This window comes from Rana temporaria, chromosome 8 (genome assembly GCF_905171775.1).
Source record: "Rana temporaria chromosome 8, aRanTem1.1, whole genome shotgun sequence".
Lineage (NCBI taxonomy): Eukaryota > Metazoa > Chordata > Amphibia > Anura > Ranidae > Rana > Rana temporaria.
The window spans coordinates 187,555,264-187,570,072 of NC_053496.1; the positions used below are offsets into that span (position 1 = coordinate 187,555,264).

General features: G+C 47.5%; 1 long non-coding RNA gene across 1 annotated transcript; it reads right to left on the reverse strand.

The window, feature by feature from the left end:
- Nucleotides 1–261: 261 nt before the first annotated feature.
- LOC120909727 lies at nucleotides 262–1,849 on the reverse strand. Its single transcript, XR_005741366.1, has 3 exons — nucleotides 1,779–1,849; nucleotides 695–809; nucleotides 262–277 (listed from the first exon to the last, which is right to left on the reverse strand). It is a non-coding gene; the product is annotated as an uncharacterized LOC120909727 (long non-coding RNA).
- Between the last annotated feature and the right edge of the window lie 12,960 nt (nucleotides 1,850–14,809).

Below are 14,809 nucleotides of genomic sequence, written 5' to 3' on the forward strand. Positions count from 1 at the left end.
CTCCCACTCCTCCATGGAGAAATAGACAGTGACATCCTGACACCTTATAGGAACCTGACACACACAATGATACCGTCACCATCCAGACACACCCCTTGTCTGTTACTGGATAATGTCCCAGAATTCCCAGAATCCTCCTCACCTCTCCTGTCAGCAGCTCCATCATCTTCTTGGTGACTTCTAGAATCTTCTCCATGTTGTGTCTCTCAGGTTTTAGGGAGTCACATGGAGGCACTGTGATGGTCATATGATCACCGGACGACACAAGAGGAAATCTCTGTATTGGAGAACCAATAGGAATATCATGTTAGAATCCCAGAATCCTCCTCACCTCTCCGGTCAGGTCTGTATTATTAATAGAGATAAGAGTGATGTCATGTGACCTCCCAGAATCCTCCTCACCTCTCCGGTCAGGTCTGTGTTTTATTAATAGAGATAAGAGTAATGTCATGTGACCTCCCAGAATCCTCCTCACCTCTCCGGTCAGGTCTGTGTATTATTAATAGAGATAAGAGTGATGTCATGTGACCTCCCAGAATCCTCCTCACCTCTCCGGTCAGGTCTGTGTATTATTAATAGAGATAAGAGTGATGTTATGTGACCTCCCAGAATCCTCCTCACCTCTCTGGTCAGGTCTGTGTATTATTAATAGAGATAAGAGTGATGTCATGTGACCTCCCAGAATCCTCCTCACCTCTCCGGTCAGCAGGTAGATGATCTCCAGGGTGAGGTTTAGTATCTTCTCAGTCATGTGACTCCGGTTCTCCTTCATTTTTATTGGTGTGGTCATGTGATCTATGAGGGCTTCTCTGTTGAGGATAGTGAAGAATTATCTAGACTCTTTGTACAATTTTAGGAGGGGGATATAAGAAGTTAATAACTGAGCTGTCCCAAATGGTATTTTGTACATACGGAGGTCTATATATATATATCAGATGATAAAGATGAGCAATTGAGAAAAGACGGACAGAGGTTTTATTATATATAAGGTCAATAATGTTATGAACATTCCCGTCCCTATTAAGGATGAGCTCCGGCGTGTTCGCATAGAACACGTGCAGAGCCCGCCAGGAAGTGAGCACGGCGCTGTGCTAATCACAGCCAGGGAGACATTGTCCCGATGCTCGGCTGCAGGGATCATGCAATGTCTCCCTGGCTCTTATTAGCACAGCGCCGGGCTCACTTCCTGGCGGGCTCTGCACGTGTTCTATGCGAACACGCCGGAGCTCATCCTTAGTCCCTATGTGTTCTCGCAGCTGTAAAGCTGGGAATTTGGTGGCCGTAGCTAATTGGGTGGCAGTGACAGCTTTCCCCAGATTCAATGTGAAGCCAAGTTTGGATGAAATGTGTGCTCATCCCTCGTAAAAAGTGAGGTATCTACCATAGTGAGGGATGAGGTTCTCCACCTCCTCTACCCGTTACTGGCTGCTGACCAGAGTCATAGATTGTGCAGAGCATTATGGGTGAGCACCAAAATGAATCAACCAAACATTTAAGCAAAATTTGTGTCCTAGAAATTGGGGTCAAACCCGAATCTGAATTTCATCCCTCGTTACAAGAGAAACTGATAAGTTGGGACACATCTCCAAAATGAAGAGAATGTTCCAGCCCTGTAAGTGGGGGAATGTTCTGCCCCTGAAGGGGTTAATTTAGGTTTCCACAATATATATGTGTGTATCACCATCTGCTGGAGATAAAAGACGTCACAGTGACTATGGAGGAAGAGGACGAACATGACGGGGGTTACTGGGTGTAAATAGAAGATAAGATCTTATTACCTCCTCAGCTGCCACTTCCAAAATGTCTTCTACCTACTTCCTCCCGACTCACCTCTCACCTGGAACTTCCTATTTATAACCTGACATCACTTCCTGTCTTCCATACTATATATGTGTGTATCATTATCTGCTGGAGATAAACGACGACACAGTGACTATGGAGCAAGAGGACGGACATGACGGGTTTACTGGGTGCAAATAGAAAATAATCTTATTATCGCCTCTGTTGCCAGTTTCAGCAATGTCTACTCCCTACTATTTCCTCCCGACTCACCTTTCTCCCGAAACTTCCTGTCTGTATCTGACATCACTTCCTTTCATCCATAGAGACTTGCTGTCTCTATGGTAGAAGTGAGATCACCACCTTGTGGAGATCAAAGGAACTGCAACACCAAGAATTGTCTCGTAGTGTGAACTCGGCCTTGTGCTGTGTGTGTATGTATTGTATATCCTTATAGATGGGGTCATCTCCACTCCCACCAAGGGGAGAGAAATATATTACTGCCTAGTCCATCCTTTCTCAGCCAGGGTTCCTCCAAAGGGTTCTAGGGGGTTCCTTGAGCAATGAACAATTTCTGTCTCTCAGTGACAACCGAAATCAATAAGGGGGCAATCTTCTTAATGATGATAATATAAGGGGTCCTCACCAATGTAAGGTACCACTACACTGACCACTGATATATGGGGCTCATTCTACCATTGATCACCAATGTAAGGGATCACTACACTGACCGCTTATATAAGGGGGTCCTCCTCTTATTGGTCACCAATGTTAGGGACCACTGATATAAGGGGGTCCTTCTCCCATTGGACAACAACACTGACCACTGATATAAGGGGGTCCTTCTCCCATTGGTCACCAATGTAAGGGACCATTACACTGACTACTGATATAAGGGGGTCCTTCTCCCATTGGACAACAATGTAAGGGGGCCACTACACTGACCACTGATATAAGGGGGTCCTTCTCTTATTGGTCACCAATGTAAGGGACCACTACACTGACCATTGATATGTAGCGCTTCCCCCGAAGGAGCTGCTGGTTTAGATTTGGGTTTTGCAAGTTACCTCTAAGTTCGTTGTCAGGGGAAGAAAGTCTGTAGAAATTGCAATGTCCACACAAGATGTAAAACCTTCAACTGTTAGGTTTTATTTTTGCTGCATAAAACTTGTGAAGAAAGTGAAGAGTATAGAGAGAAGGGGAAGGTTCAGGTACGTGGTACAGAATGCACAAAAATATCTAAAGTTCCAAATCAGTCAGTCACCACTCCCTCTTCAGTGGGTATTGCTCACCCGGATAGACCCCTCCCACATGGCCTAGCAGCCGGGATGATGCACGGACCAGTATGAGAACAGTCTTTGCCACAGACTGTCTGAGGTTGATCACGGATAGCCAGGAATCCTCTGCCACAGGATTTAAGTCCCGAACTTCCAGCCTTACAGTAAAGAGCCTTTAAGCCGATCCGGCGGACTGTAAGACAAGAAGAGCTGTGGATCCCTTTATAACGAAATCACCAAGCCTATCCCGATGAGACATTAGCTTGCTTTGCTTCAGCATCTCGAAAAAACGTTGTTCTTTCCAGCTTCATCATTAAAACGACGTTGCCTACACGCGATCTTTTTTTAAAAATGCTCTTGCAAAGCGCAGCGACGTACAACACGTACGACGGCACTATAAGGGGGAAGTTCGATTCGCCTTGGGGCTGCTTTTAGCTGATTCAGTGTTAGTAAAAGACGAATCGTGATTTTCTGTCTGTTACAGCGTGATGAATGTGCTTACTCCATTATGAACGCTAGTTTTACCAGAACAAGCGCTCCCGTCTCATAACTTGCTTCTGAGCATGCGCGGGTTTTTAACATCGTTTTAGCCCACGCACGATAATTTTTTACAACCCGAAAAACAACATTGTTTAACCAAAAAAAAAATGTGAAAAAATTACATTTAGAAAATATTGCTTTAAGAAGCATGGGCGGAAGTGACGTTTTGACGTCACTTCCGCCCTGCTATGCTATGGGGACGGGTGGGGGCCATCTTGCCCTCACTCGTATCCCAGCTGAGGAGAGGAAAGGACCCGATCGTCTCCGCCATTACCAACGGCTTCGGTAAGCGCCGTGACGGTGATCTCGTGCCAATCCAGAAACCAAGATATGCCTAAAAATAGGCTTCATCCGACTGACGTAACTTGCCTACGCCGGCGTATCGTGGGCGCATATTTACGCTGGACGCATGTGGTGCTCCCATTGATTTTCGATTCAAATATGCAAATGAGGGAAATACGGCGATTCACAAACGTACTTGCGCCCGGCGCATAATATACGCGGTTTGCGTAAGTCGTACGTCCGGCGTAAAGTTATTCCCCATATATGAGGCGCAACCCATGCAAAGGTATGGACCAGGGAACACAGCCGTCGTATTTTACGTTGTACACGAATATGGCTAGGCGTAGGTTACGTTCACGTCGTAGGCAGTGATTCGACGTATCTTAGGCAGTTGTTTCGACGTGATTCTGAGCATGCGCACTGGGATGCGTCCACGGGATGGAGCAAGCGCCATTCATTATTCGTATCTGTCTGCCGCTCGGCCCATCATTTGCATGGGGTCACGTCTCATTAGCATGGCTCACGCCCACTTCCACCTACGCCGGCTTACACAGAGGAAACCCAGCGCAGTTTGGGAGGCAAGTGCTTTGTGAATTCTGTGCTTGCCTCTCTGCGCTGCGTCGGCGTAGCGTATATTAGATACGCTACGGCGGAATTAATATGCGCCCATGTATGTGAATCCGGGCCATTGTGTTTTTTTTTTCAAAATTGTCGCTCTATTTTTGTTTATAGCGCAAAAAATAAAAACCGCAGAGGTGATCAAATACCACCAAAAGAAAGCTCTATTTGTGGGGAAAAAAGGACGCCAATTTTGTTCGGGAGCCACGTCGCACGACCGTGCAATTGTCAGTTAAAGCAACGCAGTGCCGGAGGCTTATATTTCGCCTGGGCAGGAGGGGGGTATATGTGCCCAGTAAGCAAGTTGTTAATTTAGTTTAGTTTGTTTATTTTCTTTTATTTTTTTTGAGAAAAGGCCCCACAGGGACAACATCACAACAGTATGACAAAAGAACGGAACAAAAATACAGAAAATGAGTTACAGTATAATTGTCATACAAAGTATACCATTAGCTTACATTTCATGGGGAAGGGATCACCGCTCCAGGTGGATGTGTGGAAATGGACCACCGCTCCAAGTGGATGTGTGGAAATGGATCACCGCTCCAGGTGGATGTACGGAAATGGATCACCGCTCCAGGTGGATGTACGGAAATGGATCACCGCTCCAGGTGGATGTGTGGAAATGGATCACCGCTCCAGGTGGATGTGTGGAAATGGATCACCGCTCCAGGTGGATGTACGGAAATGGATCACCGCTCCAGGTGGATGTGTGGAAATGGATCACCGCTCCAGGTGGATGTGTGGAAATGGATCACCGCTCCAGGTGGATGTACGGAAATGGATCACCGCTCCAGGTGGATGTGTGGAAATGGATCACCGCTCCAGGTGGATGTGTGGAAATGGCACTCTCCTCAAGGTGGAAGCATCAGGTGCAGGCTAAGCATATAACAATTAGAAGAGGGAAGGTCTAAAAGAAGCAATTATAAAGAAGAGGGAAGGTCTGGACAGCCGCACTCCAATAAAACGCCTTTATTGTACAAAATAACAAAAGTACAAACCACAGCAGCTAAAGCCTGTACCCTGCTGTGGTTTGTACTTTTTTTTATTTTGCACAATTTATTTTTGCCCTATTGGAGTGCGGCTGTCCACACCTTCCCTCTTCTAATAGATTACATTTTATGGTGGTATATGGGCATGGGCGTCCGCAGGTAGGGGCAAGGGGGGTCAAGTGCCCCCCCCTTGAATCAAAGATCGTCGCATTCAGCACAGTAGCGTCGCTATGAGGGTGCGGGCAGCCAGCGGGGTGACCACTCAAGGTGCTGTCAATCCCCTCCATCGGTTTGGTGTGACTGCGGGCTCTTTTCCCTGCTCAGTCCAGCAGAGAACTCAGTGGCGTTGTGTTAGGAGAAAGGCAAGCTGCGGGCTGTCAGAGGTTTTCCCTGCTCACCTCCCCTTTCTCCTGTCAGGGAGAAGAGACGGCGGCTCTCACCAGGTTCCCCGCCCAGCTTCCTGCCCGCTCCGTTCCTTCCCCATTGGCCATAACTGAGGGTCAATCAAAGGAGACTAGGAGAGGAGAGTATCATGGGACATGTAGTCCCAAAGATTGGCGCCCCCATTTTCCACAGGAAGGAGGCTACGGCTCGATCAAGAGAGAGATTGAGAGACTGCAGCCTGGAAAAAAACTGAGGGAGAGAGTGCTATAAAACAAAGAAAGAGGCGTGTGCTGGGCGGAAGCCAGAGAGAGAGCCACGCTACCCAGCACCACCAGAGAGAGAGAGACACGCTACCCAGCGCCACCAGAGAGAGAGAGAGAGAGACACGCTACCCAGCGCCACCAGAGAGAGAGACACACACGATACCCAGCGCCACCAGAGAGAGAGAGCTATGCTACCCAGCGCCTACAGAAAGAGAGCCACGCTGCCCAGTGTCACCAAAGAGAGCCACGCTACCCAGCACCGCCAGAGAGAGAGCTACACCACCCAGCGCCACCAGAGAGAGCCACGCTACCCAGCACCCCCAGAGAGAGAGCCACGCTGCCCAGTGTCACCAAAGAGAGCCACGCTACCCAGCACCGCCAGAGAGAGAGATAGACACGCTACCCAGCGCCACCAGAGAGAGAGAGCTATGCTACCCAGTGTCACCAAAGAGAGCCACGCTACCCAGCACCGCCAGAGAGAGAGCTACACCACCCAGCGCCACCAGAGAGAGCCACGCTACCCAGCACCACCAGCAGGGCCGCTGATAGAAATCATGGGGCCCCGTACATCCTACCTGGCGGGGCCCCCTTTGCAGCCCCACCCTCAACTCCGCCCCTGGCCCCCTCCCCCATACCCGCTTTGAAACAAAGTGCAGGAACAGACTGGATGAAGTACATATATTTGATCCAGCTTGCCCGTGCCACCCTGCTGCAGTAAATGTACAGAGGGTGGGCAGCAAGCAGTTAAAAGGAAGAGGTTGGGTCTGATCTGAGCCTCCCATCACAATTAGAGAGCGATGGATCTAAATGGACCTGTGTCCATTTACACCTGCCTACCTCTAATCCGATCCGCTAAACCAGGGATCCTCAAACTACGGCCCTCCAGCTGTTGTAGAACTACACATCCCATGAGGCATTGTTACACACTGATATTCACAGACATGACAAGGCATGATGGGAATTGTAGTTCCTGAACAACTGGAGGGCCGTAGTTTAAAGACCCATGCGCTAAACAAAACAGAAAGGGATCTGTTCCCCTCCGTCTAGCGGATCGGATTGGAGGGCAGTCGGGTGTAAGCGGACAGCTGGTTTGTTTACACCAACTGCCCTTAGAGTAGAGTGGGCTGTGTCCGTGTCTGCTCTGCATAAGCTGAGTGGACACGGACCTGTCATCAGCCCACTCCATTCAGCCGGGATCAGTGGACACTGGACAGATTCCCCGCTGAACAAGCAGATTCTACCCAGTCTTAAAGCCTTCATTGCAAACAGCAACACAGGGAGCTTAAAATCATCAGCATTATAACACATGACATACATGACACCTCACACACTCTATCTCTTACAGGCCAACTACAGAGAGGGGAGCTGAACAGATCACTCCGCATCGCCGGGAAGCAAACAAGCGACCGCATCTGCAGGCTGGCAGGTAACATGTAAGGAGCGGAGCGGGTGCTGGCTGCAGTGCGCATGCGCCCGAAACTAAGAAAAAAGTTCCTCCACTCCAACATCAGGGGCCCGGAAAATCATAGCAATTATACACCCCCCTAAGTTAGTAGAATCGGCTTAGCGGGGGTGTAATTTAGCCATTTTTTTTTTAATTCTGCGCTGTCTGAGACTGCGAGGCTGCCTGGGCCCCCGGAGGATGTCGGGCCCGGTACATCAGGGCTGGCTGTACTGGCCTATCAGCGGCCCTGACCACCAGAGAGAGCCACGCTGCCCAGTGTCACCAGAGAGAGAGCCACGCTACCCAGCACCGCCAGAGAGAGAGCTACGCCACCCAGCGCCACCAGAGAGAGAGCCACGCTGCCCAGTGTCACCACAGAGAGAGAGCCACGCTACCCAGCACTGCCAGAGAGAGAGCCACGCTGCCCAGTGTCACCACAAAGAGAGAGCCACGCTACCCAGCACTGCCAGAGAGAGAGCCACACTGCCCAGTGTCACCACAAAGAGAGAGACACGCTATCCAGCACTGCCAGAGAGAGCTACACTACCCAGCGCCACCAGAGAGAGCCACGCTAACCAGCGCTGCCAGAGAGAGAGCCCTCCTAAAATCCATACCAGACCCTTATCCGAGCACGCAGCCTGGCCCTTCAGGTCTGGTATGGATTTTAAGGGGAACCCCATGCCAAAATTGTAATAAAAAAAAAAAGGACACCGGGTCCCCCCTAAAATCTATACCAGACCCTTATCCGAGCACGCAGCCTGGCCCTTCAGGTCTGGAAGAGTCCAATGTCCCCATCAACATGGGGACAAGGTGCTTTGGAGGGGAGCCCCCCTTTGCCCCAAAGCACCCCCCCAATGTTGAGGGCATGTGGACTGGTATGATTCAGGAAGGGGGAAGTGGGGGCGCTCGCTCGGCGATCCTTGGCACCCTAGATGTTTTGGAACTACATTTCCCATTAAGCTCATGGTAAATGTAGTTCCAAAACCACTGAGAGGCCAAGGATCGGCATCACTGGTCTACTGGGACCCCTGATGCACAGGAAGACAAAATGTCAGTGACAATTCCCTCACTCAGGACAGCAAAGTGGCTTTCCCCCCGTGTGAGATCTCTGATGTTTGACAAGAGTGGACTTCTCTGAAAAACATTTTCCGCACTCAGGACAGGAATGTGGCTTTCCCCCCCGTGTGAGATTTCTGATGTCTGGAAAGCTTGTATTTCTCTGAAAAACATTTTCCGCACTCAGAACAGGAAAAAGGCTTCTCCCCCGTGTGCAATCTGTGATGTCTGTAAAGATGGGACTTCCGTGTAAAACATTTCCCACACTCAGGACAGGAATACGGCTTCTCTCCTATGTGCAATCTCAGATGTTTCTTCAGAGTGGACCTTTCTGAAAAACGTTTCCCGCACTCAGGACAGGAAAACGGCTTCTCCCCCGTGTGAGATCTCTGATGTGCCACAAGGTCTGCATTTCTTTTAAAACGTTTCCCGCACTCAAAACAGACATGCGGCCTTTCCCCCGTGTGCAATTTTTGATGCTCGGAAAGATTGGACTTCCTTAAAAAACTTTTTCCGCACTCAAGACAGAAATACGGCCTTTCACCTGTATGAGTCCTTTGATGTATGTAAAGCTCGTAAGTCTTGGAAAAACATCTCCCGCACTCAGAACAGGGATTCAGCATCTCACCCTTGTGACACTTCTGATGTTTGAACAGGGAAGCTTTATAAATAAAACTTCTCTTGCAATCCTGACAGGAATAGGTCTTCTTATTTTTGTGAGATATTTTATGCTTCTCAACTCCAAATTTTGAACGGAAACACTTCCCGCACTCAGTACAGGGAAACCTCTCATCTGTTGGAAGGACGGCACCATCCCGCACAGTCTGAGGTTCCTCAGGATAAGAGGAATACGATGGTCCGGCACCGTCCCGCACAGTCTGAGGTTCCTCAGGATAAGAGAAATATGATGGTCCGGCACCGTCCCGCACAGTCTGAGGTTCCTCAGGATAAGAGGAATACGATGGTCCGGCACCGTCCCGCACAGTCTGAGGTTCCTCAGGATAAGAGGAATACGATGGTCCGGCACCGTCCCGCACAGTCTGAGGTTCCTCAGGATAAGAGAAATACGATGGTCCGGCACCGTCCCGCACAGTCTGAGGTTCCTCAGGATAAGAGAAATACGATGGTCCGGCACCGTCCCGCACAGTCTGAGGTTCCTCAGGATAAGAGGAATACGATGGTCCATCTACACTGTGTGGTGCCGGATGGACATTTGAGGTAGTTGGGTTTTCTCCTGGACTATACTGTGTGATGTCCTCATCTTCTACTTTACAGTCTGGAGACAAAGTGAGACAATCCTCTGAGGTTTTCCTCATCTCCCGTCCATCTACTAAAATAGAAATACAAAGATTATTACTAGACATGAGCTGATTGGTTCCCCTAAACCAGGACTCCACCCACATCAGGCAGCTTTGTCTCTGAGGATATGCACTAGATGAGAGTCGCACTCTGCAATAAAATCAACTTATTTCTTTATTTCATAAGAAACCACACTTCCCAAATGTGCTTCACCAAGAATGGGCTTGTTTACAGGAATAGAATAGGTAGCTGAAATACCCCTGTGAGTAAGCCCATTCTGGGTGAAACACGTGTGGGGAGTGAGGTTTGTTGGGTGGAGACATTATGAATGTATGATGAAGCCATCTCTCTTTTTTCATGGAATAAATCAGAAGGTTTATTTCACCGTGGAGTGCGACTCTCATCTAGTGCGTATTTCCCATGTTGTAACGGAGACGGCCTATTGGAGTCAGATTCATAATAGTCCGTCAATGACCCACCTGTGCTGATCTCTGTAGGAGTGTCCTCCTCTATAAATGTCCCCGTTATTTCATCCTCCTCCATAGACTGCTGATCATCCCTCACATACGTCTCTTCTTCTTCTTCTTCTGATTTCACCTCAAATTCTATATCGATTGGATCTCCACTCTAAACCAAGAGAATATCATCTGTAAGATATAAACTTACATACAAAATCCACACATCATCTCCACCAGTCCCATGTTCTAGATGTTCCGCCCCACCGACCTTGTAACAGTGGGGGATGGTGTGACCTTCCTGTGTGAAATCCCGGGAATACAGAGGACGGGGACATCTCTCTGGTGGGTTCCTGGTATTGGGTGGCTCCATCATATCCTTGTGTCCTTCTGAAAACTCCTCCATCACTCCATACTCCTCATCCTCCTCTTTATACTCTTCTTTAACAACAATATTATCATCCCTCACATACGTCTCTTTTTTCTTAACCTCAACTTTTATATCTATCAGATCTTCACCCTAAACCAAGAAAAGGATCAACAATATAATCTGTAAGATATAAGCTTTAATATTGTGACATCACATAAGCATCGTCTCCACGAGTCCATATTTTTGATATTCTGGTTACCAACCTTGTAATGGTGGGGGATGGTGTGACCTTCCTGTGTGGTATCCGGGGAATACAGAGAACGGGGACATCTCTCTGGTGGGTTTCTGTAGCTGGATGACTCCACCATGGTGTCCTGGTACAGATCTTTGTGTTCTTCCTCCATCACCCCATCCTCATCATCCTCCTCTTTTATCTTTTCTTTAACCTCAACTTTAGGATCTCTCAGGTTTCCACTCTGAATATAGAATAAAAATGACATCAATGGTAACAATGCAGATAATGTACAGATCCTAATGATACTATCAGTGATTGTTCCTCATCTACCTGATGATGGTGGGGGATGGTGTGACCTTCCTGTGTGGAATCCCGGGAATACAGAGGACGGGGACATCTCTCTGGTGGGTTCCCATTACTGGATCCATCTGTAGGAAACACACACACTGACTGAATACATTGTTTCTATGTGTTTATCAGATGATGGGGGATCTAGGTGGAGCCTCCGTACTGCTCTCTCCTTTACAATAAAGTCTCCTCTTACCCGGTGATGTGAGGGGCGGCTGATTGTCCATCATGACGTCCTTGTAGAGATCCTTGTGTCCTTCTAAATACTCCCACTCCTCCATGGAGAAATAGACAGTGACATCCTGACACCTTATAGGAACCTGACACACACAATGATACAGTCACCATCCAGACACACCCCTTGTCTGTTACTGGATAATGTCCCAGAATTCCCAGAATCCTCCTCACCTCTCCTGTCAGCAGCTCCATCATCTTCTTGGTGACTTCTAGAATCTTCTCCATGTTGTGTCTCTCAGGATTTAGGGAGTCACACGGAGGCACTGTGATGGTCATATGATCACCTGACTTCACAAGAGGAAATCTCTGTATTGGAGAACCAATAGGAATATCATGTTAGAATCCCAGAATCCTCCTCACCTCTCCGGTCAGGTCTGTGTTTTATTAATAGAAATAAGAGTGATGTCATGTGACCTCCCAGAATCCTCCTCACCTCGCCGGTCAGGTCTGTGTTTTATTAATAGAAATAAGAGTGATGTCATGTGACCTCCCAGAATCCTCCTCACCTCTCCGGTCAGGTCTGTGTTTTATTAATAGAGATAAGAGTGATGTCATGTGACCTCCCAGAATCCTCCTCACCTCTCCGGTCAGGTCTGTGTTTTATTAATAGAGATAAGAGTGATGTCATGTGACCTCCCAGAATCCTCCTCACCTCTCCGGTCAGCAGGTAGATGATCTCCAGGGTGAGGTTTAGTATCTTCTCAGTCATGTGACTCCGGTTCTCCTTCATTTTTATTGGTGTGGTCATGTGATCTATGTGGGCTTCTCTGTTGATGGATAGTGAAGAATTATCTAGACTCTTTGTACAATTTTAGGAGGGGGATATAAGAAGTTAATAACTGAGCTGTCCCAATTGGGATTTTGTACATATGGAGGTCTATATATATATATATCAGATGATAAAGATAAACAATTGAGAAAAGACGGACAGAGAGGTTTTGTTATATATAAGGTCAATGATGTTATGAACATTCCCATCCCTATGTGTTCTCGCAGCTGTAAAGCTGGGAATTCGGTGGCAGCAGCTGATTGGGTAGCAGTGACAGCTTTCCCCAGATTCAATGTGAAGCCAAGTTTGGTTGAAACGTGTGCTCATCCCTCGTAAGAAGTGAGGTATCTACCATAGTGAGGGATGAGGTTCTCCACCTCCTCTACCCATTACTGGCTGCTGACCAGAGTCATAGATTGCGCAGAGCATTATGGGTGAGCACCAAAATTAATCAACCAAACATTTAAGCAAAATTTGAGTCCTAGAAGTTGGGGTCAAACCCGAATCTGAATTTCATCCCTCGTTACAAGAGAGACTGATAAGTTGGGACAAATCTCCAAAATGACGAGAATGTTTCGGCCCGGTAAGTTGGGGAATATTCTGCCCCTGAAGGGGTTAATCTAGGTTTCCACACTATATATGTGTGTATTATCATCTGCTGGAGATAAAAGACGTCACAGTGACTATGGAGGAAGAGGACGGACATGACGGTGTTACTGGGTGTAAATAGAAGATAAGATTTTATTACCTCATCTGCTACCTCTTCCAAAAATGTCTCCTCTCTACTTCCTCCCGACTTGCCTCTCACCTGGAACTTCATTTTTATAATCTGACATCACTTCCTGTCTTCCATAGAGACTTGCTGTCTCTATGGTAGAAGTGAGATCAACACCTTGCGTATCTCAGAGGAACTGCAGCCCCGAGAAACGTCTCGTAGTGTGACCACGGCCTTGTGCTGTGTGTGTATGTATTGTATATCCTTATAGATGGGTCATCTCCACTCCCACCAAGGGGGAGAGAAATATATTACTGCCTAGTCCAGCCTTTCTCAGCCAGGGTTCCTCCAAAGGTTTCTAGGGGTTCCTTGAGCAATGGACAATTTATGTCTCTGTAACAATTGACATCAATAAGGGGGCAATCTTCTTAGTGATGATGATATAAGGGGGTCCTCCTATTGGTCACCAATGTAAGGGACCACTACACTGACCACTGATATAAGGGGGTCCTTCTCCTTTTGGTCACCAATGTAAGAGACACCTAAGAACTTAAACCCCCCTTTCCCCCCAATTTTTTAACCCTTACACACCGGCGTGAGAACAATTCTCAACCCATTATTCACGATAAACTCTAAACTAAATTCACCGTCAGATTTTTGAATCTCAAAGCGGTACAATTGTTTTGCATGGAAATTTGGCGTTTTATATTGTAGGCCTGAAATTCTCAGTAATAACTCACTTAAATCTGTCCAAACCAGAGTCTAGTAGACATCTCAGGTATGATAAAGTCTGAAACACAAAATCATAAATTATAATACAGTGGAACCTCGGATCACGAGAATAATCCGTTCCAGGAGAATGCTCGTAATCCAAAGCACTCGCATATCAAAGCGAGTTTCCCCATAGAAGTCAATGGAAATGAAAACAAATGTTTTCCGCATTGACTTCGATGGCATGCAATACCGCATGTGGCCTCGGAAAGGCTCTGGCGCCCCCCCCCCCCCCACCTCAGGCCAAACACGGTACTGCACACCGCTTTGGCTTGAATCCTGCTCGTTTTGCGAGACAACACTCGCAAACCGAGCACTCATATTGCGAAACGCTTGTTAACCGCGTTACTCGCAATCCGAGGTTCCACTGTATAAAAAATAACTATAAATAATTATAGAAAATAATAATAAAAAAATTCCCACAAATCACGATCGCTCAATTCTGCAAGTGTTCCAATTTACTTGGTGGTCTAAAACCTCTTTTGACGTAAAGGGACAACTTTTTGGTTGCCGTGGACATTCTCAAGTTTTCAAGCAGAAAGAACAGTACATATATATTTATATATATATATATATATATATATATATATATATATATATATATATAATATAAAGGTGCAGGCAGGGCACTGGACAAAAGGGATTACAATGTACTGTAGTCTCGGCTACATGAATTGAGTTTGGTGGTCTCAGCCTGGCTCCCGGTGGGTGTGCTATGCGAGGTAAGCCTGCGCTTAGTACGCCCACCCCCCTCCCACAAAAAAAACCACGACACTTACACGCACTCGAAATTGGGTTAACATGCACGCACTTTGACCACGCGGTCTCTAAAAAGAGAGGCGAAGGACTAACGGGGCTGTTGAGCGGGCTAGATCGTCTCACTCCTTTATAGGGAGTCCCTCTGCCCCGTTGGGCTTCAAAGCGGAGCAGGTAGGGCGGGCTGTGTGGGAGGACCCCCTCACACACCAGCCATTG